The sequence below is a fragment of the Diadema antillarum genome, unplaced genomic scaffold (assembly GCF_040938485.1).
Source record: "Diadema antillarum isolate AM-2024a unplaced genomic scaffold, OU_Dant_1.0 seq00000068_RagTag, whole genome shotgun sequence".
In the NCBI taxonomy this organism is placed as follows: domain Eukaryota; kingdom Metazoa; phylum Echinodermata; class Echinoidea; order Diadematoida; family Diadematidae; genus Diadema; species Diadema antillarum.
This window is the reverse complement of record NW_027271167.1, coordinates 652,165-662,868: the sequence shown is the minus strand read 5'-3', so window position 1 is coordinate 662,868 and position 10,704 is coordinate 652,165.

Genomic DNA, 10,704 nt, shown 5'->3' with positions numbered 1-10,704 from the left:
GATGATTATCAACTCTTCTTTCTCTCAAAGTTTCCTCGAGAAAAAAAAAAAACAGTTTCGAAGAGAGCGATGAAGGCGTTTTCCCGAGGAGCTACCAGCGTGCGCGCGATCCTCACACGGAAACTGAACGGCCTCTGAGGACTCAACTCACACACCCTGCTAGTATTTCAATGAGATGGATTGTGTCTGGGCTTACAGGTCCATGCAGTACCATTCTGTTTCGTCGCCCCCGACACAATACCCCTCAAAATGGAGGTCACGCAATGAATGCAGGGTCTCCTGAATGACAATACGCTATCTCGAAAAATCTTATTCGATTTTTGATCCACGTAAACATCATCATCGTAGCCGCCGTCTTAAACAGTGATAAATTGGTGTACTTTTTATCGTAGATGTAGCAGTATAGATTTGCAAGCCATTATTATTGTTCATAAACCATATTCTTCAGTAACCTCAAACGTCTATGTCCGTTTTTAAGTTCACTAGACATGCCCAACGCACACACAAACACACACACACACACAGACACAGACACACACGCACACACATACAAACACACATACACAGAACTTTCGCCCTGAGCTATAGTCAGATGCCTTACTTGAGCGAAGCATTAGTAGTGCATCGCACATTCTATTTTCTTCTCCTATTTAGCTCGCAAAACATTCCAGTTGACGTTATAATCAGTCGAAACTCGGTCCTTCGACACTTAGGCTCGGGTAAAAATTCGCGTCGTCAATTGACACTTGATTAAACGACATTTACATCAGAATTGCGTACCGGGTACCTGTTTTGAGCCCTGAAAGACCAGTTTAATAGGTTAATGAGAAAACGTTCCACTTCTTGTCTATTTTCGATAGGTAGGAAACCACATTTCTTGATGACAACACTGCACTGCAACAGGTCTAACGTGGGGGGAAATTGCACGATTCATTGCAGAATCATTTAATATATATTTTAATATTTTGACAGATTGTTACTAGTGATTTAGTAACCGTTATATTATATTGATTTTACAAAGTATATTTCTGCCAAATGACACTTTTACGGTGTTTCAGTGCTTGAGTTTATCTGTGGTATCTGCTAGCATTGAAACCAACCATCTTTTGTGTGATCAAAAGTTATTTAATAGGCCAGAAATAATCCGCTGGAGGACAGTGAATTGATTTCACATCAGGAGTTTTACTATTGACCCAAGGTCAGCGACTCTGGGTCCAACGAGTTCCGCCGCAACATTGTTATCTCCTGCCGGCTATATACATTGCAGTTCTTATAGGTGATAACTTGTTTTGCTTGTTTTTTGCACTAGACACAAAAACACACGCAGTCGAGTTCCATTTCCTTTCTTTGTACCCCTCTATACGTATTATACTTGAGAGAAAAACGAAGCAATTCAGATTTTCCTGGCCTGAACTGCCCATGTTGTGATTGGCCCCTCTTTCGCAACAAAAATTGTAAGCGTATTTGAGATGCATTCATTGAATCTTCACTAGCCAGAGTATGTGACTGAGTGTTTCAATGCTCTACTCCATCCCTGGTATTTGTAAATATCGATTTGTGTATGGTACTGTATGGACGTCTGACAGTTTTCGGTGCTCTATTTCATCTTTGGTTTCTGCAAACACCTATTTACACACATTCCACTGAATCTGACATAAGAATAATCAATTAAAATGACAATACATTGTGATTATACATCCCGTACTTGGGCCAAGGTTGATAACGCTGGGTCCACCAAGTTTGGCAGGATCAACTCACTAAACTCATTAAATACTATTGTTGACTGCCAGCAACCATGGCAACATTCCGATTTCCTTGTGATAGCTTGTTTAGTCTTCTGCATTATACGTATACACCAAACCACCTGCAGCCAGGATTCCACTTTTTAAAGCCCCTCTCCTTGAGAGAGTAGTGAAATGATTCTAATTTTTCTAGCATCTATTGCCCGTTGTGACTGGCCCCTATCTATTACATAGGCCTGTGAAAAGAAGCATCCAATGAGACCTTAGAGACAACATGTACATCTGAGAATGTTCTGTGCTCTGTTCCATATCTTTGGTATCGGTAAACGATTTTATTCAGACAAGCGGACAGAAATTCTCCACTGAATAACAAGGTACTATATGTTCTGTTATCATTTGCCCATTCACGGTTATTGACTGGCTCGACCAGCTTTCGCAGGTTCATTCAACTCACTAAGTTATCTACTGCCATTATTTCAATTCTTAGATGAAAACCCATTTGTCATTCCGCATTGTACACGAAACCGCCTGTGGCCAGGTTTCATTCCTCTCGTGTGCCCTAGATGACAAAGTATTGAGACAACTCGGACTTTCATAGTATGCACTGCCCATTGTGGCTGCCCTATTTCGTATCAATCATTATAGGTCCATTACAAATATGTTAATCCAGGCTCAGATTGTCAAGATGTTCGAGGGAAAGTATCTTAGTGCTTTATTCCATCTTGGTCACTTACAAACATTTATTTGGCCAAAGTAAACTCAATCGGTGAAGCGGGGTTCCCACTATCGTGCGATCTATTACGAACGCCACGATTGGACATTCGTAACTGATCGTGGAAAATTTGTTGAACTCGTCTGAAATTTCGCGTTTGGATACGAGGTTATGCGAGTCAATACGTGTTGGTACGCTTGGATGCGATATGGTCACGATTGGTCTATTTCAAGCGATACGATCTGTCATAATCTGGTCTGCCGTTGAAATACGATCCGACAGGATTGTCCTGATTGAGTTCACGATTGGTACCGATCTAACATGACCATTACGATCAGGATCCCCGATCTGGTACGTGCAGCAACGTACTGATACGTTCCACTACGAATACCGCGAACCAATACGGGCTGCTGAGATAAGATACGATATCTTTTACGATCGGGATCAGAAGCGACCCCCATTTAAGGCGCGATTGGACCCGAATGGGAATATTATAGTCCGGCTGACGATGGATTTCATTGTTTCGATTAAATTATGCAGAGTGATTAGGCCTATTAATCTTATCCACAACCACTGATGATGGCAAGGCTTGACAGGTTGACGATGATGACAACGTAACCTTTGCAGTGTTGCTTATGACGATTATGTTATCAGAGAGAAAGAAGCACCCAGGCCAGCCATAACCTCAGATATTCCCTCGTCTAATATTAAACGTAAAGAAATTAATAGATTATTAAATCGACATGCTCACCCTCCCCCCTCACAAAAATGAAATAACGAACCCAAATACATAAGATCAGATGATTGCCCCTCTTCCCCAGAAAAAAAAAAACAGCAAGACAAAATGACCTCTCTCTCCAATACATGAAGAAAATAATCATATGATGAAATGGAAGCTAAGAAAGAGGATGGGATCATTTTGAATATCATGTAACATAGTATTATGTGTTATAATGTCTATACGCTCGATATAAGAAAGTTGGCCGAATGGATAGTATTGCTTATGTGTTCGATTTCACATTCGCAAAGTGTATGTATCATATGCCTTTTTATTTCAAAATGTCGTTATCTCATGGGTTATCAAAAGTTTGGTTTATTCGGCTTGATTTAGTGTTTTACTTAACAATGTTTAACATAACTGATACACACACATAACAGAAAAGTGACTCCCTAATCAAAATGATGCCACTTTTTAACAAAAAAGGAGGTTTTACGCAAAATTATTTCGCAGGGGTTATATTGCTACACTTATTGAATAACTAACTGTGAAAAATAATAAGAGTGATCTTCATTGTCATAATCATACGAGTGATCTCACATCCACGACAATGGTCACTTTTACATTTGCAGTAATAATGAGAGTTGAAAATAAAAATTTTCCTCTAAAATTATGCTCTACCAAACATACAAAAAAGACATTGAAAAGTGTCAAAATAGATGTAAAGGGGTCAAACGATGGCTGATGAAACAACAACTCTTAATTACTATATGCTATGTACAATACACAAACAGCAGGATACTGCACCCCCCCCCAAAAAAACCAACAACTCTGTAATATACTTTAAAAAATTAATCATTTGCCATTGATATGTACCCATTCAAGCACGATTCATTAAATTATTCTCATCTTTGTACTGACGTCAGTCAATACGTGCAGACATACAATTGCCATTTTATTTTTGCTCATTTTTTGTTTTCGTTACAAAAGTTATCCCATATCCTGTTTTGTGTGTCTGTATAATGGTAATAGCAACTCATTAATGAAAACATCATTAACATAGTTTATGAAAACATCTAAAAATCTGTAATACAATTTTCATTCTATGAAGTCATAAAAAATGATTTTGATAATGTACCTTACACATTACGACAATTAACCCCACACCGTCATACAATTTACCGTTTGGAAATAATAATCTAAAGATGTAGGCTACCACCTATGAGAATACAAAATAAATCAATTTATGAGTAAAATAAGAGCAAATGGGCAAAAAATAATAATGATAATAAGCGGAAGTGAAGTGAAAAAGTCGATCCCGATCAACACGATTAAGAAGCACGATTAGAAGAGATTTGCTGCGTTTGGATACGATCCTAGACGATCTGATGCGATGATCACGATCAAAAACTAATCGTGTTAATCGTAGAAAATTTTTGAACCGTCCAAAATTTTCCTGCGATTAACGCGATTGCCACGATTGACCTTAAGATCTGATACGATCTGATAAGACCATCACGCTTGCTGCACGATTAAGACCACGATTTCAATCGTGGCGCCAATCGTGATAGTGGGAACCCCGCTTAATGACTGAGATTAAATTATGGCAGTTGACGACGAGAAACCAAATACAACGTATGGGACTGCCAGCAGTACGAAACCTTGCAATTTGACACATTTTGCAATTGGTGTTCTTTTGTGGAGTTGTTATGATTCGTTTTTTTTTAGATGAAAAAGGTGTGATATTCTTTTATATCTATTTATTTATTTATTTTTACTAGTGCGTCTGTCATGTTCCAAAAACATAGTCCTTATACCTTGGTTTAAGGTAATTTCCGTGCTAATCTAAAAAGTACGGATTGTTTATTTTTTTCTTTTGCTTGATAAAAATGGGCAATGCAAGACTTAAGTTTGCGCTGGCATGTGTTCGTGCGGATCTTGCGTGTTAGAGTACGATGAAGTGAGTACAACGTAAAGTAACCGTCACCACATATCAGGTGTTGCGACTTTTATAAACGACACTGAATCAAAGATCAATATTTTAGCTGTCAGATTCAAATTATACTGTGCTCAATTAGTTCGTTCATTTGACTTTGTATTTCATTTATGTATGAAAAAGAAATTCAGAAATCAAATCAAAATCAAATCAAATCAAACCGACTTCTGCAAAATAATTACATGATCTACGGGCGAAAATTTGAATCCTTCTAGAGCAGGGACAAGAGGAGCTCAAAATATAAACATAATGCACATGTTGATGTTAATTTTATAGATAACAGTCTTGAAATACTCGCGGGTTTAATTGGTTTAAGTATAGGTAATTCTAATAGGCCCTAGATATTGATTTCTTTGCTGTCCTGGTGTGATCTATTTATATAAAACACATACACACACACACACACACACACACACACACACATATATATATATATATATATATATATATATATATATACTAGTAGTGCACTTTCCTGGTATATATATATGTGTATATATATATATGTATATATATATGTATATATACCATATTTGTATAGGGTCAACATAATATACATATCATGAAGTATAGTTGGTGTGGAGATGTAAATCTTTGATACCTACAGTGCTTTCAGTCTACCTAAGCCCTGGATTGCTCCCGGTTTGATTTCTGTTATGCAATTATCTGCAAGAAAGCTGATGAGAAAATAAAAAAGAAGAGATAGGCCCTTATAAATTATACATTTATATGAATGAGGACATAAATATGCACATGAAAATTAACAGAAGGTTTTCAATTTCACAGATTACCCAGGTAAGCCAATACCCTGATGTCAACGTTTTACGTAATCAAACGTCATATAGTCGTCATAATCAGTTGTGTGTATTTTTCATTTATATTTACACACACACAAACACACACACACACACACACACACACACACACACATATATATATATATGTGTGTATGTGTATATATGTGTGTGTGTGTGTGTGTGTGTTTGTGTGTGTTTGGATAGAGTATACAAATTAAAGCAAACAGACATACTAACATCGCCACAGCGCTGTCCAGGCCTTTGAACGTCCCGCTCTCTAAAGATGAAATACGATTATGCGACATATCCCTGTGTTCAAATTGATGATAGAGAAGACTCGGTTACTATATGTATTAGTGTAGAATAATTATAATAGATAATTACCATTATCACATACAGTCTTTTATCGCAGGAGAAGGATTATTTTCGTATGATTAGAGAAACAGCGAAAATCTTTATGATGAAATCTTTATGGAATATCTTTGTTTAATATGTAGGTTCGAAAAAGCGGTCATTCATAAGAGGGTTATTAAAAAAATAGAAAAAAAGACACTCTATACTATAATTGAATGCGTATGGGACTGGTGTCCGCATTGACATATATGATTGTTTGCGTTATCCCAACTTTTGAAGGTAACAAACACAAGCGCAAGTAAAAAGATCCATTTTTGAATATATATATTAAATCTTCTTAAAGCAATAATCCGTTTTCCCATAGTTTTACAAAATTTGATGTGCTAAAGATAAGCATATGACAACGTGACAATGATTTCTTTAAAAAACAAATACAGCCGGGATACTTACAATACTTCTACCAAAAGACCGTCATTGGCGCTGAAGTCAAATGATGTAATGTAGTTCTTTAAAAGGAGCCTTCCGTTTGAAAGAAACCATCAATGTTTAATTCAGTGATTTTTGTCTGTCTTCTTTAATACTTAAACATTGTTCCCCACTTCATTTCGTCTGTTTATTTAAACAAGTTTGCATTAAGTACGGTGCAATGTATCGCATGGTTATGTCACTTAAAAGCAGTACAGGGCCCCGTTGTATCAAAAGATAAAATCGATTTTGAATTTCCTTACTACACGGTCTGTCATAGACTTACAGTTGAAATCAACTTTATAATCAATTTTAACTCTTCATAAAACGGGGCCCCGGCCTCATAACCTTCAGAGTATGATAACTTTGACGAGACTATCAACGATGTTCTTTTAATGATTATGCCAAGATTTCAAAGATACTGCTGATCGTTATTTACGTTTCCGCAGTGTTGCATGCACATTTTTCACATATACTTCATGTCAGGAAATAGAGGGGGAAAAACACACATACACAGGAGAGAATTACCGACAGTTTGGGCTAAATGTACCTCAGACGGTAACTACACCCCTTATAGTTATTTCGAATGTGAATAAAATATGTTCACGTATATTGATATGAATGTACGTATACATACGTTGTGCATTTTCTTTTTAATACTTACAGGAAAGAAATTCTTTTGGCACCGGCGAATTCCCTGCCACCAATTCTTTGGATATTATTGTCCGAAAGATCCCTTTAGTCAGAGGAATTTAAAATGGGACATAGAATCGAAATGTATTGATGCAATTAGGACACGTTGCCCTAATGGTAAGCAAAGAAATTATCAACATACACACACACACACACACACATACACTCACTCACAAAGTAGTGTCAGTGTCATCTTTTTTACTACCATGTACAGAATTTAAGATCACATTATGCTCACAAATATAGAAATTGACATTATTTCAAAATTATTATGAATTACTTACAAGAGTAACAGTGCCAAGCCACTGAATGCGTGATCCTCTATTAGTGTGATACCATTGTTCGCCAGCGTCCTCATGTTGGAAACAACAACAAAAACATTAGTAAACTTGTGAATTTCCATTTATTCCCGGAAAGGTCATTATTCTATTTCCACTTTTTAACCAAAATAGTTCACAGTAGTTTTACATAACGACAATCACATTGATTCACCAACACAAGCGCTAATCTTTTGCGATACATTTTCGAAATTAGAAATATACATCTCGTCAGTGATCTTAAATCACTTAATATTATTTTTGCATTGTGTTTATGGCGGTAAAAATAAAGTCGGAAGAAAATAGAATGATTGAGAAGAACAAAATACATAACGTAAATGATGAACAAACAAGGCAAGCAATCATGAATTCAAACTTTCGAAATGAAATACTATCATATTTATAGATGTGATTGTTATTTTGTCAAGCTAAAGAAAAGAATGAATCGTTTGATATTTATCACCGAATATTGTTTATGGGTTTGTAATGAAATGATAGGAAAGTTTCTTGACGAGATGATGTCCTTCAAGAACTTTGAATCATAAGTAAAAACCGAGCCTTAGAAGATTTTCAGTTAATGTCAATGGATATCAAAACAAATGGTAATCTCAAACACAGGCACATAAGCCTAAATTGTATTACATGTCGCATTATTGGAAATATGTTTCATCAAACCTACAAAATTCGAAAAAAAAATAAATTTGTGATTTTGATCAAATTTTGCCCCCCCCCCAAAAAAAAAAAAAAAAAAAATATATATATATATATATATATATATATTCGCTTTGGATTGCTTTGAAACTCATGAAAATTGGATGTTTAGGAAACGCCGAAAAACAACAACAACAACGACGCAATAACATTAATGCACATGGAAAAGACATGAAAGAACACAAACAACATTTCAGGTTGAGCATTTATTTAGGTGCGCTGTTCTGCTCTTTCATTGCACGAGGAATATTGGAGGGGTTCCAATAAATCAATGTTAGGTTATAACAGAAGCAAATATTAGCTAATAGTAGACCTATGCCCGCTCACAATATAATTTAATGTGATGATGCCAAAGTTTCAAAGTTACTGCTTACTGTTTTCAAAGTTTTAATGTACATTTATAATGTTAATTGTTTCAGAAAACACCTCATCCCAAAGTAGCCAAAGTTAATTGGATATGCATATTTCCGGCCTACTAGAAAATTACCCCTTGCGACCTTACATGGGCTTTGTAAAGCTGGGTCACATTTTGGTGTTGCAAATTCCGGTCTAAAAACAGAGTTCTCGTAGGTCAGAGGGTGATGGCGTTTCAAAGAACCCAGTCAATTCAGTTAGTTATAGTGGAAATATCAAATACCATTTTAAGAGCATCTTCCGTTTCTCTACATTATATCCTTAAAGGACAAGTTCACCTTCATAAACATAAGGATTGAGAGAATGTAGCAATATTAGTAGAACACATCATTGAAAGTTTGAGGAAAATCAGACAACCCGTTCAAAAGTTATGAATTTTTGAAGTTTTTGTGCAGTACCCGCTGGATGAGAAGACTACTGCAGTGTATGAATAACTTAGATGTCACATGCGTACAACAATATAAGGAAAACACAAAGAGAATTTCACAAAATTCCATCTTTTGAAAAAAGTACACATTCCCCTGACTTGTTACCGACAAATGTTATGGGTAATATTATTCCCCCTGCCTTTAGAAAGAGGCAAGTCAAGTGCTCTTTTATTATGCGAAAAAAGTGAAAATATGTTGAATTTTCTTTTACATTTTCTTTATACTGTTGTACGCATATGACTCACAAGCTGTAGTAGTCTCCTCATCCAGCGGTTCCAACACAAAAATTTAAAAAATTCATAACTTCTGCATCGATTGTCCAATTTTCCTCAAACTTTCATTGATGTGTTCTACTAATATTGTTGCATTTTCTCAGTCCTTATGTTTATGAAGGTGAACTTGTCCTTTAAAGAAGCGGACTTTTTTTATTTCTTGATACGTTTAAAAAAATCAAATTCTATAAAGAAACAAAGTAATGCAGGACTATACTTACAGCCACAGAAGGTTCTCGAGGCCACGGAACAAATGATTTCCAATCTTCTTGATTTTATTACTCGACAGGTCTCTGGCACAAAGGGAAGGCGAGGATATATCATCAAGCATAATATCTGCACTTTTCGTCCCTGCGCGGTTAAGTGTAAAACATGAGTAAGTATTGAAAACTGTACACTCATAAAAAGTAGACGTTTTACCCCCAAACATACCATAAACACTCGGCAAAAAAAGAAAAGAAAAGAAAGTAAACACTTTTTCAAGTTTATATTTCTCACATAAAATTTGGCTAAAAGTTAATGTTTTATATTCAGTATGAAAGGTAATTTCATTGACTTTCATCCCGGAAGGTCAATAAAAAGGGAAACTTTACGCATAAATGAGCACCTCTGTTTTTCTCTTCCAAGGCACAAAAGTAGAAATTGCAAAAATGAACAAGTTATCATCTATGCCTAAGTGCTCTTCTATGTAACGATGAGAACAAAAGATAAATTCAACATAATAAAAACATGAATTAAGTTGCAAAAATAAAGCCATCATCTCTGCATGTCCTTGAAGCCCAAAAGATCAATAAAGGCTAAAAATAATGGAGGTGAATGAGGAATCTTCTGTCAAATCTAGATTCAAATGAAATTGAGAGAAAAAGCAATATTACGACTGATTTTTCAAAATTAGGAAATTGTAAATGATATTCGGTTCTTGAATTTATCTCATGAATTTCTAAATTACTGATTAAATGAATGAAAGAAATATATTATGTTCATAATCTTTGTGCTCATATTCCCTGTGTCATTTGAAGCCATGGGCTTGAATTGACAGAAAATTTTGATTTTCCCCCTTAAATTTCCCACTATGATTTTGTTTG